Genomic DNA, 12,991 nt, shown 5'->3' on the forward strand with positions numbered 1-12,991 from the left:
CCTTCGCGAAATCCACACAGACCACATCTACCTGCTGACGTTCGTCTATAACCTTGCAAAAATCGTTCACTGCTTCAATCAACTGCATCGAAAGGCCAGTCCGAAAACCATGCTGGAACGGACACAAAAGGTCGTTCATTTAGAAAAAATGAAGGGTGCGTTCAAAAACCTTGCAACATACGGAAGTGAGTGAAACCGGTCTAAAGTTCTTTACAAGAAGTCGATTACCGTAGCCTTTAAAAACCGGAGCTACTATAGCGCTGCGCCAGTCATTAGGTAAAGAATGATCACTTTTCAAATAAAATTTGCAAGTAATAGGACAATCACTCATCACACCGTTTAAGGAATTTCATCGGTATTTCATTAGGGCCGCACGATTTCTGGGAGCGTTACTTTAGTTTATGCAATGAAAAAGGTCTACTACAAAAGTGGCTGCGATCACAACTGGCTCATTTACAGCATGCTACATATCGTCAAATTCAGACTTTAATGCGAATAGTAGGAAAGGGTGAAAGTGTATGTGTGTGGGGGGGGGGGGGAGGGGGCGTTGGCCCCTCAGTATGTACACAATTTGTTTAGAGAGCACCCCCCCCCCCCCCCCCACACACACACACACACTTCCCCGATCCAGTTCTGGAGTTATTGCGTGACCGCTGAGTGATGCTCCACGCGGCATGTCTGCAAGGTGAGGTCTAAACGGCGTATGACGCCGTTTTTTACTGCAATGAAAGCAGTTTCAACTGTGCCAAATGGGCCACTTACGCAAACTTCACCTTCCTTCTTTGTACAGAACGCCTCGGCCAAGTCACGTACCACCTGGTTACGGCTCCTCTTCAAAACAATATCTGCCAATAAATGCAGGCATGCGTTATCGCGTGTAGCGTCTGGGCATGCGCCATAGTGGAGGGGTAAATCTGACCCGATTTCATCCAAAGCTGGTTTTCTTTTCGGCGATCATTAAAACAAAGGCCTGTCTGTCCGATGTAAACCCTGTCACAGGTGAGATGGACCTCACAGACAACACCCATCAGGCATCTGACGAAACGAATGGCATGATATGCTTGATGCAGTCCGCCTTACTCCTCCCTTCGGACATAATCTTAAGGCACAATGAGGCCAACTTGCCTACGGTGTGCCGGCGGTTTTTTTCAGTCCCGTGCAAGTTGGCCTCATTGTGCCCTCTGCGTTCTGTATAAAGAAGAAAAATAAGTTTGCGTAAGTGACCCATCAATCAGATATTGTATCAGAATGAAGGCAATATTTTTAGACTGCGCTTAGTGTGCGACTTGACAGGTTGAAGTTATATAAAGTTTTTTTTTTTTTTTTTTTTTTTTCCAAATAAGATCAGTCGCGAGTCTGCGCTTGTGGGGTAACTTCTTGTCCTTGCATATTTGTCCGCAGTACCCCCCCCCCCCCACCCCCACACACACATTTTTTTTTTTTAATTTATCATGATTGACCGACTCGCCCAACGACGCTCCCTCTCTTAATAATAAACCACTACCACCACCAACTGATTCTTTAAATCCACACTATACTTACTAGAGGTGCATACCTTTCTCAAGAAAGAATTTCGTTAATTTCTGATGCCATCGTTCGGAAGCTATATAATGAGAATTATCCTTAGTAAATACCTGGTGCCATCCAACTCTAAAAAAGCTGAGAAGTCGATGTAAGACTGATTACAGAGACAGAGCAAGCAGATTACGTGCTTCCAGGTCCCCCATATTCGCGGAAACAGTTAATTCAAGAAGATCAAGTAGAATTCAAATACCGCACACTCTCTCATGTTACCGGTCGGTTTTATAAGCTTATAAAATTGTGAGAAATTTAGGCAATGATTTTTTTTTTTTTTTCAGCGGGAAATCATTCTAGCAGTCCTTGCAAGCGTAATTCCTATGAATAAAGTTCACTCGACTTACGGCTAAACTGTAAAACCTAATATTAAAAAATAAATAAATAAATAAACGATGGATGTACAAATGAAATGTCTCGACAGCACGCAGAAAAAAGAAAAAGAAAAAGGAGTATCAATTTCAGACATAACCGCGAAGTAGTTTGGCGCAACAAAAGTTTTGCCACCCCCCTCCCTTAGCTGGCTGCAGCTTTTTCTTTTTTTACGCTGTACGCGCTTTAATTGTAGCTCTGCGTTAGTCCCAGTTCTTTTCTCAACCAGCAGGCCATCCTCTCTCTAGCTTTTTTTTTTTTTTTTATCTCCTTATTCTCATCTGTGTACCCTTTAGTTCACGTTTGCGGCACTTTTTCTAAAGGTCGACAGCTCTCGATCCCCCCCCCCCCTCCCCCCATTTCTTGTTCCCTTGTTTCCTTTCTACATGGCGACAAGTTTCTTTTCCGGTCCCCTTCCACTTGTTCAGCCTCCCTGTTTTCAAGAACCGTGAACGTTTGGGCGAGTTGGTCAGACGTACTTGACATCAAGGGCGATGTCTGCCGCGCCTTAGATGTCAAGTATCCCTGTTTTCGCCGCCACATAAATGCGCCGCGGCCGTTTTAGCCATATACATCCCTTCTGCTTCACGCCGCGTCGTTCGCTGTTCGCGTACGTCGTCAAGTGTGGTTTTAATTTCCCAAAGCATCTATTTATCGTTCAGAGCAGACAACGCGCTGCAGTCGGCGCTGTTTGTACGTGAACGAACAAGAGTTTTTTTTTTTTTTTTTTTTTTTTTTTTTTTCTGTTAGGCTGGCTTTGGAAAGGGCATTCGCAGTTTAAAAGAATTATAGTAAGTATGGTTGAAAGCTTTCCCGTCACGGCAAGAAAAAGAAAACACACAATAAACCGGCGACGACGACAAATCGCAGGATTTCAAGGAGGAACGCGACGATGGGGAGCCGACCGCGCTTGCTCCGACTCTGTGCTGTGCCGAGCGGGGAGGCGGCAGACAACCTAGAAAGTATTTCCAGGGACCGCAGTTGGGGCAAGGGCAGTACCAAGCCGAAACAGCACAAGAAGTCAGTCGCCTGGGGAGCTCGTTTCCCCGACTGAACTTCCCGGAATTCAAGGTCACACACCTGCCTTGACTTTAGCTCTGGGGAACTTCTGCCCCTATGCACACCATTAAGACAACTCGGCGGCGCGCCTTTGCCTTCCGCCAAAAAGGGAAGGATATTCCTTGTCACCGCTGCTGGCGCCAGGCAGGAAGACATGAATGGGTCGCTACCTTCCATTCCGGCGAGGTGGCTGACCGCAGTGAATGGAACCCTCGCCTTCGCTGCCGCCGCCGCGGCGCCTCCGATGACCGCCGATCGCCGGCAGCCCCTTGGCGGGAACCACGGTGTTCATTAGACAGTTTTAGTTTCACGTACGTGGGAGCTTAGCGTACGTGAAGCGCCTACGTGTGACCAGTGCGCATGCGCAGAACGTGAAGAGTCCGCGGGACGTTTACGGACGTACGTGAGATACGGATTTTCACGTTGGCGTCTTTACGTTGCTGGCGTACGTAGAGTTGACAACATGGCGACGCCCTGCCCGCCCGCTTCACATCAATAACAGCTTCGCCGCTAATTCCTCGGCGCGATATCGTGTTCTAAACTGTTGTATTCGCTTTAAGCTTACCCAATCTTACCCTCGCGTAAAGTTTCAAGTGACAAACAGCCTTTTTTTTTTAGATAGAAGGACGATTTTTCAGCTGTTAAGCCTGACGCAGAAGCGTTTGTCGTCGTCATAGCAACGATCTCGCGAGATCACGCCAAACCAGAGTTGAGCGAGAAGTGGCTAGAGTGAGATGCAAGCCGGCAGCCAACCAGAGCCAATCCGTTGTAGGGGGAAGGTTGTGAAGTTGTAAGCATGAGTTCTGTTGGTTCTTGTCCCAGCGAATTCGCTTCTCCAAAAGCGACGATCTGGATATGCTTCGCGACGTGAGAGAATGTAATCCATTCGAAAACTGCATGCGACACGCAGTGCGGTGGACGCATATAGGTATGCGCCTGTCGGAGGCAAAAAACAAAGCCTCGATGGCATAGCGCGAACTGCTAATTGTTCACTGTAGAGCAACGACGTTGAGAACAGCAATTTCCAATCCGACCGACTCTTGGCTACGGCCGCAGCGTGGCTCGGCTCAAGGCAGCTCGACTAAACAAAATTAGTTTTGTTCATCTGTACTAGATGGCGCGGCATAACACGTACGCAGTTTTTCGAGGCTTGTATGAAAGGTCCATACATTTTGCTTCACGTACACGTAGACACGTACGTGAAACTAAAAGTAGTCCTGGCGTAATGCGCGTAGCGCACGTAGACTTCTCACGTTTGCGTGCGTAACTCTGTACGTACGTGAAATTGTAGGCTTGCGTTAGCCACATTTTAAGATATACCTTGTCGTAAGTCAGTCGGTAAACGAGATGCCCTAGAAATGCGCTGTAGTTTTCTTGCCGAGAAATCGTCAAGGCATTCCACACGTCCATATTGACTCGACCGCACCGGGGAAGACAAGAGGCGCCGGCGTGGTGGCGGCTTCCGATGACGGTGCCTGCAAATGCAGATATTCCCTTACTTCTGTGATGTCGAATGAGACAATCATGCCCCGGGAATGGTTCCAGTGAGTCACCCGAGCGGCGGCGGTGATGGCTGGCAAGCGAAGACGCCGGCCGCTTGCGCCTGGACGAAGCCGGGGAACATATCTCCTTTCTGAGAAGAGAGTCAGACCCTTTGTTTCCCACAGCAGTGTTAGCCGCGATGTACACAAACCTTCGGCCTGGACACTCAGTGGTTTGACCAAATTGGAAATTTTCCAACTAAAACAATCGATCGAAATTCAGCTGTGTTTTCACCACCCATTAAGCTACACCATTCAACCTCAATTGGTGCTTACAATTGGAAATAAATGGCCGTCCATCAAAACCAAAAGACCTCAAATGATACACCAACTAGGACCAAATGGTTTGAACTGCGTAGACGGAAGGAAAGAAGAAGACCATGCAAGCATGATCTTGCATGGTTTAGCCAGGTTGTAAACGGTTTGAATTAGGAGGGCGCTCAAGCTTCGCCTTCACACGCGGCGCGCCACTGCGAAATCTTTGCACTGTCCTCCAAGGAGAGAATGCCGCAATGCCACGCTTTAAATGCCGCTGGCGCACTCCGCCTTCTGGCGAAGCGCAGTGTGTACGAGAGCAGACGCGCGCGTGTGTGTGTGTTTAATGATTGGTTTACAGGAAACTAAAGGCTAATCGCGGCGGCCGCTCACGCGCAGTCGTTTGTGGACAGTTTCGCCTCCACCGGAACGCAGCCGCCGGTGCAGTATCTCACTTAGTTGGGTAACTTGGCTCCGGTTAAGCTCATTAGGGCTCAGAGTGGTGAAATCAGTTGTAAACGTGTACTGCGACTAGGGAGCGTAAAGGATTTCCAGTTGGAGCTTTATTCACAAGAGAGCATGAACCAACATTTCTAGAAAGGAATTGAGATTAACAGGACTAGAAGCTTTTACAGAAATCAAGCGAGACAAACATATGGAAACAAGTAAACATGGCGAAATTAATTATGATTAAGCTCCTAGCACCTTTCTTTACAAGAACCCAACTAGTATATCAGATGTATAAGTGCAAATCTCAGTCAAGGATATCATCCACACTTGGCATTCCAATCGGGAATGCTCCCTTAATACCCTTAAACAAAATCCAACCAATGGGTAGTTCCAAGTGGTTTTCTGGGTTCTAAAAAACTGAAGCTAGTCCAAATCGGTCCAATAAGCGGTCGAATCGGCCATACAACTGTAAGCTTATTATGGTGGAACCAGAGAGTTAATTAAGGTAGAACCCATTTGAATGCCTAGCTTGAGCTAGGCAACCCACACGGACTACAACGCCCAATTGGACCCCCCCCCCCCCCCCCCCTTTTTTTTTTTACTCCATCATTACTAAACAAAAACAGCCCACGACTGCAAAGCGCGAAGATTCCTCCTTTGCGTGCATTCATGTGGCTGCATGGTAACATGTGGCGGGGGTGGAGCCAATGACGACGCTAGTGGCCAATTGGTGGTGGTGGTAATGGTTTATTGAATAATCAAAAAGGAAAAAAAAGAGTGTTGCCGGTCGCGGCAACTGCGATCTAAAATCTGAAACATCCGAGATGGGGCCGGCGGGAAAGAAAAGGGGATAGGCCGGAAGGGGCGAGAGGAAGTACAGAGGGCAGTTATGGCAAGAAAGGACAGGGTTGTCAAGCGGTTGGGATCCCTAGCCAGCTACATAATTCCTCCGTACCACTGATAAATCGCAAACTGGCGGGTTTGAGAACGCTTAAAATTTTTGACTTCGTTTCCTTGTTAACTATTTGCTCGTAAGCCCTTTCTCAACCATTGCAAATATGCAACATCTAAAAGCTGTTGAGCGTCGTCCGCCTACCTCATCGCCCAACGGTGAAGCCTTCGGCCCCTTTCCCGAACATATCAGGGCAAGGAAGGTGATGCTCTATGTAATTCATGTACGTTTTGATTATCAATACGCCTTAATTATTCTGCCAGAGCGATAAAATGTCGGGGTACAAAAGCTGAGGCCCAGAGGCAAGGGCACCACACTTACGGGTATGAGTAAGACGATCTTTCACCGCCTGTGTTTGTTATTAAAAGTCATCTTTTGGTTTTATTTCAAATGTCTTTACTTCAACGAGAGCCTCGGTAAACCAATTGGGAGCGCCTGCCATGCACCAAACCACTTTTCATAGTTTAAAAAATCTGAAAGCAAGTAAACAATCTTTTGAACGCTTAGAACTTGCTGAATGTTTGCAATATTGAGAGAATAATCTGATTACTATTGTACGAGTATGAGACACGACAATATTTAGACTCAAGTTTCGCATTACGAGTACACGCGAAATAGCCATTCACATAGCCTTTTCATTCCGCGAACTCTTTTGTAATGAAATATTTTTGGATGCTGTTGTTTTGAGATGGTTTTGAGGGGAAAACAAATCAAGGTATGCCTCTTTTCACATTGCCTCTCTTCTACACTTACAACAGAATACAATCTAGCCTTCAACTTCACTGACCGGAATGATGCACAAGAACGGTTGCTTTAGCTTTGAAATTAAATGTCGTGGACAATTTTTACCGGCATGTCTCAATTCAGGGTTACGGCGACGGCAATGGGGCTGCTTTTCGATCGAATGGACTTCACACCGTCACCGCTACCGCGAACCGGCAGTGCGCAAGCCAGATATCTGCGCATATCGCGCTACGCGGCAAATTCAGAGAGTGCAGTAAGACTGTAAATATAAAACATGTAATAATAAGGTTAAATTAACACTTAAAATACTATCGTTATGAAATTATGAAATAGGCAGCAAAAAAAAAAAAGCTCGAGTTTTTGCTCAAGGTTATCCATTGAGATCCACTTAATACCCGGAGAGATGCTGCGTACTCCTCGCAACAAAAATTCTTGCGCCGAAAAACTAATTAGGGCAGCAGAGGACCAAACCACGTACTGTTTTCATAGGTCGTCGGTCTCATTTAGGCTCACATTCAAATCGTGATCTGAGTCGTGAGTCCGGACTCACGTTCAATTGTGAGTTTATTAAATAAATTAAATTGGTTCACAGGAAGGGAAAGGCGCAGTAACTGTCACACTTGCTCTGTGGACACCCGAACCGCGCCGTAAGGGAAGGGAGGAAGGTGGGAGTGAAAGCGGAGAGAGAGGAGCCGTAGTGGAGGGCTACGGAGTAATTTCGACCACCTGGGGATCTTTAACGTGCGCTGACATCGCACAGCACACGACGCCTCTTCGTTTCGCCTCCATCGAAACGCAGCCGCCGCGGTCGGGTTCGAACCCGGGAACTCCGGCACAGTAGTCGGGCGTCTTACCACTGCACCACCCCGGCGGGGTTCAAATCTGAGTCTATGCGAGTCTGGATTCACATTCAATTCATGACTCGTGGTTAGTCCGACTTAGTAAGTTCCTATGAAATCAATGAATGCTTGGTCAGGTGTTGAACAATAATGATTGTGAGCGATTGGGAAATCGGCACGAGTTGCTCATTGTATCTCAGTGGACACGAGTTGCCTGTGTACTTGCAATACTGAATAAGCTTTTGGACGTGCAGATAATACTGAGCAGTTTCGGGTTTTTCCACGTAAATAATTATTTTGGCTATGACAGTTCATCTGGTTAATCACTTTTTTTTTTTTTTTTTTTTTTTTTTTTTTTTTTTTTTGTCGTCGGCGTGCTCTTTTGCGGTGGCTCTATATAGACTTCATTTTGTTGTTTAATTCAGAACGCGTTTCACGAGTGATTTCATCGGTTAGCTGATCATTGGTCGAGAACGATCCGAACGAACCAGGCAAGCTATGCACAGCTGGTAATTATGCTAATGACGTTAGAGCCCATTGTGTCGCCGTATTTTTTTTACACTTTTTCAGTGCTTCAGCACTATCTACTCACATTCTCGCAAAAGCCCGATGTTGAATGATTATAATAACTGGTTCACAGGTAGGGAAAGGCGCAGTATCTGTCACCCTTGTTTCTGTGAACACTTGACCCGCGCCGTAAGGAAAGGGAGGAGGTGGGAGTGAGAGTGGAAAGAGGAGCCGTAGTGGAGGGCTACGGAGTAATTTCGACCACCTGGGGATCTTTAACGTGCGCTGACATCGCACAGCACACGGACGCATCTTCGCTTCGCCTCCATCGAAACGCAGCCGCCGCGGTTGGGACGGGTACTCCGACACAGTAGCCAGCCGGGCATCTTATCATTGTACCACCCCGGCGGGGCCCGTTGTTGACGCCGATTCGACTTTTCCCGAGGGACTTCAGGTGTCCACACAAACAAGTGTGACATATACTGTGCCTTTCCTATGAGTGTACTTTTGATCTGAGCAAAGCTCCTGTCTTAGCCCTGCATAGAACTGATAGTACTGTTAAATTAAATAATGCTGCTTAAATGGTACATATAGTAAAAATTAAGATGTGAGAAAAATGTGACAAAATATTCTTCTGAGCTGAAGAGGTCATTTTAAAGTACTGGCAGAAGCAAATGCCTGGACAAGAAATTTCTAACACCGCTCAAGAGCTATGGATTACAAAGATTTTAAATATGGCTCTGTGTTATCAATTAGCTCTTGAGGGAAGTTATTTGCTTAATCACACACAAAGAGACTGCCCCTGGCAACTACGCCACAAGAACCTGTCTCATAAAGGGCAGGAAAAAAAAAAATCCACAGGATCTTGTGCAACAATATTGTATTGAATAACTCATCGCCGCTCTCCGCATCTTTATGGAGGCGGAAAAAGACGCCTGTTTATTTTGCATAAATATGTGTTTGAACAACCGAAGATTCCTAATGAAATACGTTCTTATTCAATTACGTTTCTCGTAGCGTAGAGATCTTTTGAATGCCTGCCGACATGCAATTAAAGGCGCTTCTCCAGTGATACGACGAAGTGTGCTTACTGATGGCTGAAAAATCCCAAGCTAGCCGAGTTGTTTTGCCCACATTTTCTTTTTCTTTTTTTTTTGTTTTTCGCTTGTGTTGAGTGCCGAGTGGCGTGCGCACCTAAGTTACTTCGGCAAACCACTAAGTGCAGCTGATTAAACTCGGTCTATAAATTAGCTTTCTCTCATTCGACATTAAAAAATGTACTATTAGTGGTTTATTCGTAAACCACTTTCATGACTTTAGCGGCGGGATTTCTTCATTCCCGAAGAAGCACTGCACAGCCAGCCAAAGCCCGCCCAAGCCACCCCTTCAAGCCCTTACCCGGCCCAAGCCCGCAAATTCAGGCCCGAGCCCGGCCCGGGCCCGGAAAAACGGCAAATTTCAGGCCTGAGCCCGTGCAGTGCTCTAATCGGGATCGAACCCGGGTACTCCGGGCCGAAGTACGCGGGTTCGAACCCGACCACGGCGGCTGCGTTTCGATGGAGGCGAAACGAAGAGGCGTCCGTGTGCTGTGCGATGTCAGCGCACGTTAAAGATCCCCAGGTGGTCCAAATTACTCCGTAGCCTTCCACTACGGCTACTCTTTCTCTTCTTTTGATTGGTTCACAGGAAGCGAAAGGCGCAGTATCTGTTACACTTGCTCTGTGGACACCTGAACCGCGCCGTAAGGGAAGGGAGGAAGGTGGGAGTGAAAGCGGAGAGAGAGAAAGAGGAGCCGTAGTGGAGGGCTACGGAGTAATTTCGACCACCTGGGGATCTTTAACGTGCGCTGACATCGCACAGCACACGGACGCCACTTCGTTTCGCCTCCATCGAAACGCAGCCGCCGAGGTCGGGTTCGAACCCGGGAACTCCGGCACAGTAGTCGGGCGTCTTACCACTGCGCCAACCCGGCGGGGCTCTATTTTCCACTTTCAATACCTCCGCCATTCCCTTAGGGTGCGGTTCTGGTGTCCACAGAAATAAGCGTGACAGATACTGCGCCTTTCCCTTCTTGTGAGCAAATTATAACTCCGGTGAACTCTGATGCGTTCACGGGAACGCTGGTTGTGTTCGACAAGGGGCGCGCGATGTACCTGTGCAGCAAGAACGCTAAAGCTTTCGCATTTCTCCACTGCAGATTCTGCAGTGCTCTCGGAAATTTTAGTGTTGCAGCACATAGTCTTGTTTGGAAGCATGACCGCCTGATTAAAAAAAAAAAAAAAGAAAAAGAAAAAAACAACTAGTCTCTCAGATGTCTAAGAGGAGAATGGCGAAAGCCTCTCCTCTTATCGGCGTTCATTGCAGTGCTACATATAACTGCCGAGTGTGTTTAGACGGTGCACGATCGCTTCTGTCGCGTGGCGTTCCTTGGCGCGCATTTAAGTGAGGGATTGCAGATGGCAGGAACGCTAGACAAGAACACATCTCGCGGAATCGCTGCGCAGTTCGGACCTGGGCATACCGGATCCTCAAGCGAGCCTATGAGGTCGCAACAGGCTTGACCTGCTGGCCAGACAAATCTCGCGCACGGGATTTCGCTTCATGAGCCTAGAAAGGTTTTTGCCTTAATAACGTATAATAATTTAGACACAACACACACAATCTGTCAAAACGCCCTGCTGCTGCACGATATTCCATGATCAACTCAATTAAACCGTCTGTATTTTTTCTTGCGCGCCCCGAATTCCTACGTGTAATAAAGGTTTTCTCTCTCTCTCTTGTAAATTATGCATTGGCTATGCCCGAGGTTTCGTCGGCCGGGCGGTGAGCACCTCGTTTCCCGCGGGCGCGAGGGAGGGCCTGCTCTCGTTCCATGATATAACTCGCCATTTTAGCCTGGAAAGGCGCATCTTCCCTCCACCGCACAATTCATTAAGCAAGGCCCAGGAGATAATCTGGCGCCAGCTACAAACCCGCTCCTTTCCCTGCCCCAAAGTTTATTCACATATATTCAAAGAGCACGTTGACCCTGAATGCAAAGAGTGTGGCGTCGACGCTACTTTAGACCACATTACATGGGGGTGCGCGGCCTATCCGCCACCCGCCGATTTTCTGCCAGCTCCATCTCTGGAGGAGTGGGAGGCCGTGCTGCGCTGCTCGGACCCGGCCGTCCAGGCTCGGGTCACTGAGTGGGCCGAAGAGATCGCCGACGCAACTGGCGGCCATCTGGCGCGGCCAGCAAGCAAACTAAACCACTTAAAGCCGATGTTTTCCCATCCATCCATGCATTGGCTTATACGAAAGGAAGTTTGCTTGAAAGTTAAACTATGACGTGAAGTCTACCTATAGCGTAGTGAAGCTTTCGCTTCAAATGAAATGCATGCGCGACGGGCCGCATGAGCGTAGGTCTAGTCCTCAGCTGAGGCATATCAAGATGAAAGCTGTCCCACAATGCCTTCATCCAATGTATTCTCTTCAGCCTTTTAAAAGATCATTGTTGCCTGAAATATTAACATCTCAACGTAATCATATATTGAGCGTGCCTGGGTAACAAGACAAAGAACATGTAGTTAGCGCAGAAAACTAGGACTATGGAAGAAGACAACATGAGCGCTTCCTGGGCCCTTGTTTTTTGCGCTAACTTCATCGTGAGTCAGATTCAACTAACCCAACTTTACACCTATATTACAAACCAAGTGTCTAAAGATATATACATCCGACGTATCCATTCAATTCTCTGTGCAGGTACGTCCGCATTCCGTTTGCTACGCGTGCATGAAGCTCAGCTTTCGTGACGCTCTAGGAGGTGCTAAGAAGGTCTCGGCAATTCTTACGTCGTATTCCCACAATGACGCAGATCATTGTATTCACTCAAAGTTGTGTGCGGCGAGCACCGCTTGTCACGCGCACAGGTTGCAGGCGGCAGGCGACGCGACGTACTCCAGCAATACGCATGTATGTCCATTCACGATCGGACAGTTCTCGTTTCTACAATTAAATTATTAAATTGCCACCTCGATTTGCTCGTAACCTAACCGAGCTACTCCTAGCATCTGCGCTGTCTTCGATCCTGCACCGACCTCCGACGTCCTAATACACCTAAAAAAAACGAAGCACGGGCTCGCACAAAAAGTGCTCTCCTAATTCGTCCCGCGTGCTGAAGACATGGACATCAAGGGTGTCAAAACAGAACATCCGGCCGTGCACTTGCAGAGCACGCCGCGAAACAAAATTTTGTTCGTTCGTGTGCTCCGTTTTATTTTGGGGGCACTGGTAGGTTTCGCTATGCGTATGATCCGCTTCCGTACGAACAGCGATGTTCTTTAGGCGTTTAGGAAAGGACTGGCCAATTAAGTGCTCATCTGCATGTAGCTTCGTTTCTGGTTAAATGTCTCGTGCATGGAATTTACACTCATGTATATGTTCGAGGTTATAGCGTGAGCGGAAGATATGCGGTGTCGGGTTTCGGTAGCCGAGATAATCAAATAGCCAAGGAGTAAATTTGCAGTTTAACGCTGCTGTGCAATATACAACCGAAAGGCGTGCTGTTTTTCACGCACGATGCCAATTGCCCAATTTCGGGCAGTGTGCACACACGGCAAAAACAGGGGCTAAAGCTAGCCACCAGGGGACTCACGCTTGTCCAATTGTGCCAAGTTCCATTTTTTCCTGTAATTACTATCGAAACAAACCGTCAC

General features: G+C 47.5%; 1 protein-coding gene across 10 annotated transcripts in view; it reads right to left on the reverse strand.

The window, feature by feature from the left end:
* The window catches only part of LOC146206971 (uncharacterized), a 138,765-nt gene that overhangs the window by 111,565 nt on the left and 14,209 nt on the right, over positions 1 to 12,991 (reverse strand). Inside the window, exon 3 of one of the 10 annotated variants that reach the window (XR_014703890.1) lies at positions 763 to 845. The exons of 8 other annotated variants lie outside the window; for them this stretch is intronic. The gene's annotated coding sequence lies outside the window, so the exon portion shown is untranslated. Of the gene's footprint in view, positions 1 to 762; positions 846 to 5,980; positions 6,678 to 12,991 lie in introns of those variants that run through there. One more of the 10 variants, XR_014703853.1, reaches the window with a different exon arrangement.

This window comes from Amblyomma maculatum, chromosome 1 (assembly GCF_055883805.1).
Source record: "Amblyomma maculatum isolate TAMU_Amacu chromosome 1, ASM5588380v1, whole genome shotgun sequence".
NCBI lineage: Eukaryota > Metazoa > Arthropoda > Arachnida > Ixodida > Ixodidae > Amblyomma > Amblyomma maculatum.